This window comes from Durio zibethinus, chromosome 28 (assembly GCF_047325235.1).
Source record: "Durio zibethinus cultivar Kanyao isolate XHJ-2024 chromosome 28, ASM4732523v1, whole genome shotgun sequence".
Taxonomy (NCBI): domain Eukaryota; kingdom Viridiplantae; phylum Streptophyta; class Magnoliopsida; order Malvales; family Malvaceae; genus Durio; species Durio zibethinus.
The window spans coordinates 10007049-10011190 of record NC_143189.1 but is presented as its reverse complement, the minus strand read 5'-3'; the positions used below and the strand labels follow the sequence as shown (position 1 = coordinate 10011190).

General features: G+C 33.7%; 1 pseudogene; it reads left to right on the top strand.

Annotated features, from left to right (window-relative positions):
- The first annotated feature begins 390 nt into the window (after positions 1 to 390).
- On the top strand, positions 391 to 2226 carry LOC149510718 (uncharacterized; annotated as a pseudogene).
- Positions 2227 to 4142: the final 1916 nt, after the last annotated feature.

Here is a 4142-nt window from a genome sequence, read left to right as displayed (position 1 = left end):
AGGAGGATGATGTTTATCAGCTAGTCGATCAATCGGATTAATTATATATTTAGAATAATTTCAAGGCAAAGAGTTAGTTTTTAATTAAAAACAAAAAAACAAAAGGATAGTTTTTCATGTCATTGTTTTGTGAATATTCATTTTTAATCATTAATTTCAATTCTAATGAAACACATCAATGCAAAAGTTCCATCACAATTTATTTCAATTCCTTCATTTCTCGTCAACCTATAATTAGCTTGACCTCATTCCATTCACCAACATCTCCTTCCAACATTTTTATCTCATTCAATAACCTGACCCCTCTCATTTATTCACTCTTCTTCTTTCGCTCATCCCTGTATTAAGTCCAAGCCCACAATTTCACTCACTCACTCACTCTTCCAAAAAATGGCTTCAAATTTCTCATTGCACAACCTTTTACTCATCTTCTTATGTTCTTTCCAACTTGCTCGGCCTTAAACAGTCATCAAGTCGGATTCTGGCGTCCCATCCACCCTCATCAACGGGCCTCAAACCGGGCTTTCGATGAACAAAAATGGACCAACCCCCAAGAGCAAGAGGCCGTTTTATGATACCATCACCATGCGAGGCCACGGGTATCCCAGACGTGTGCCATGGGCGTTGGCATGGCATCGAGTGCATTCTGTAAAAGGATAACGTCTACCACGTTGTCTCCTTGTCTTTCGGGGCATTGTCCGATGACAGAGCTTTCCCTACTTGTGACCAGACAATGTCCTATATTTCAGAGTCCATCACCAAGCTTCCTCATATTAGGACATTGTTTTTTTTACCGTTGTTTCAGTTACAATCCTCATCCAATCGCAAAATTTTTTAGTAAGTTGGGTTCTATGTTACAGACTTTAGTCCTTAGGGAAAATGGGCATTTGGTCCATTTCGGAGTGAGCTAGGCGATCTTATTAAGGGTTCTTGATCTTCACAAAAACAATCTCAATGGTTTTTCCTGTTTCATTAGGCCGAACCACTGGCCTAAGGTCGTTGGATTTGAGTGGGAACAAACTAAACAGTTCAATTCCTGCTTGTAGCGTACTATTTTTGCATATTTTAGACCTGAGCCAAAACCTTCTAATGGGCTCAATCCCATCTAGCTTTGGGTTGTGCTAGTCTTTTTAGTTAAAATTGATTTTAGCCACAATCGTCTCACCAGGCCAATACCAGATTCAGTTGGTGGGCTAAAAGAGCTCATGCTTGTGGATTCAGTTTGGCCCATTTCCGTCCGTTTCGCTTAAAAAACTATTTTTTGTTTTTATTTTTTAGAAAATATTTTGTATTTTTTGTTTTTTAAAAAATGTATTTAGTAAGGGAAAATAAAATTTATATTTTAAAAATGTAAAAATAAGGAAATAAATAAAATATTCAATAATAATATTATTAATGTCATCTAATTATAAATATAATATATATTTATTACTTAATGACATTAAAAAATGTTTAAATATGATAACCTAAAAAACATAAGAAAAAAATAATGTATATCCTTATTTTCACAATTAAAAATATTTTTTATTTTCATATTTCAACCTTTTTAAAATTTTTTTTATTTTCAATTATCAAATATGTTTCACTTATGTTTTTTATTTAAAAAAAAAATTAAAAACAAAAAATGGCTGAATTTTCTAAAAATTTCCCTCCAAGCTTTGATTCTCAAAGGCAATCAAATGGGGTCAACTGTATCCCTATTCCCTAGTGATTGCTTGGATGGAATGAAGGATTTAACGATTCTAATTTTATCAAACATGAATTTACATAGATCGATCCCCGAGTCACTAGGCCGGTTACGGAACCTTCGGGTTGTTTATCTTGATGGAAACCACTCCAATGGTTCCATTCCAAGCAACTTCAGGGACTTGAAGCATGTTGGTGAAATAGGGCTAAATGATAATCACTTAACTGGCCCAGTTCCATTTGGAAGAGAAATGGTGTGGAAGATGGGGAGAAAGCTGAGGCTGAACAACAATCCAGGTCTATGTTATAATGCAAATAGTGGTTTCGAAGATACCTTGGATTCATCTTTTGATACATTCATTGGTTTGAGTGATACACCTAAACCCGGTTCAGCTAAAACGGTGCAGCATTTTATCCAACATAAATGAAGATATGCCAAGAACAATAAATGTATCAACTGGAGCAGTCCATAGAACTTCAGTTTATGTCAGGTTCTTTCAGTTAACAACATTATTTTTGTTCATTTTGCTGTTTCTGTAAGGGAAAAAGAAAGGCTTGTAAATTATAAATTACAGTTTTGTACATCTTAATTGGTCTGATAAATCTATTGTTGTTTAGTTGAAGGAAATACTCCTACCAACTGTCCTTTTTGCGATATGGGGATTGGACTTTCTTAATATACCTAATAATTCATATACTTTATCTATTTATTTTGTGTTAAATACTTATAAAATATAAAAATTATCAATGTTAACTTTACATCGACATATCAAATATTAAATATATTTTTTTAATTTTTGCCAAATTCTTATACTGATTTTGTTAAAATTTTCTAACTATATGATTTTGGTTTTTTTATCGATTTTGTACCACCGTATCAAATCTATTTTTTAATAAACTTGAAAAGCCTTTAACAAATCTCAACAGCCAAAAATCTCTCTTTTTTATTGAAGTAGTCATGATGTTTACATATGTCTAATTCAATTAGCGCCAGATCCTACTGAAAACCCCGATGGCTTCAAAGATGGTCTCCGGAAGTTGTCTTCTAATTAAGAAGGAATAATGGTTAGAGTCCTTGATGGCTGCCAATATTGACAATTGTTCGAAACCCGTATGGGGCTGTGAGCTGAGTATTATGATACATGTAGAAGCGGAGGTGAATTATAAATGTTCCAATATCAAAACAAAAATTCATATAGATACAGCTTCTATGCTGATCAAGAAGATTTAAGTCATTGACCTTCTTACTTCTTGCACATAGATAGTACTAATAAGCTTCTTGCTACTCCCACATTCACTTCAGATTCTACAAGCATAAGATAAATCTGAAAGCCAAGCTAGAAGATTTTAAGATTTTTATAAGGTTCTGACATAATTTTTGGCCTTTTCTTGTTCTTCAAATAATGTATTGGCCATGCATTGGTTTTTGGGGCATTCCAACATCTCCCTAGCTTGAAAATGCAGTACAGTTCAATTGCTGTTATCCCAACAAAGCTTGTATTAGCAGTTCAATCTGCAGTAACTGCAAAGGAGTCCAGCTTGTTAAGATAAACAAAAGAGTCCGGTTTTATTATTTCGTACAATTAAAATCAGTTGACAGTCCATTTGAATTAGACAATGAGATCTGCTCAAGAAAACAATGACAATATTTAGATTAATTACTATAATGATTAAATTAAATATTATTGCAAGCATCAATTTTGTCTAATTTTATTTTAACTTAAATATAATTTTATATTATTATTATTATTATTATTATTATTATTGATTAATCTTAGAAAAAAAGAAAAAAGTTAAAAAATAATTTTTTCAACTTTGACAGCTAAAATCAAGCAGCCGTAAAGTTTTTTCTTCCACAAAGGTCAGTGCATTTAATGCACCAAAACTCATTGTGTCACAGGCTCCGAACTTAAGTCTGAATCTGAGTGACCTTAGGCTTGGAATTAACTCCGTATGCCTAAGTTCAGCCAATGCAACTAGCTTGTGGGCAAACAAGAACAAGAAATGATGGAATACACAAGTTAGAGAACACAACAGAGAATGTTAAAATATGTTGTATATTACTAAAGACAAAATGTGTCTGATGATGTTATGATGTTTGATGTACAAATAAGGGTAGGGCAACCCTCTATTTATAGTTAAAGCCCCCAGTTTTACTTATGGTTATCTCTCAAAATTAAGAGATTTATAAGATTCCTAAAAATCAGAGATTATAAATTGTTACACAGATTACATAAGGCTCATCCTGATTTTTAGGGTCAACTAGATCCTTATACAGAATGTTGCCAATCCTGAATGCCTCTGAAAGATTCTAGATCGATTGACTCCCCTGGGTCTACCTAGGTATGGTGTGGGCATGTTGCAGGCCTGATCCTCCCTATGCAGATAGGCCTGCATGCTATGCGGGCAATCTGGATCCTTTTCCCATGTTTATTGTGCCAACCCTCGCAACTGTC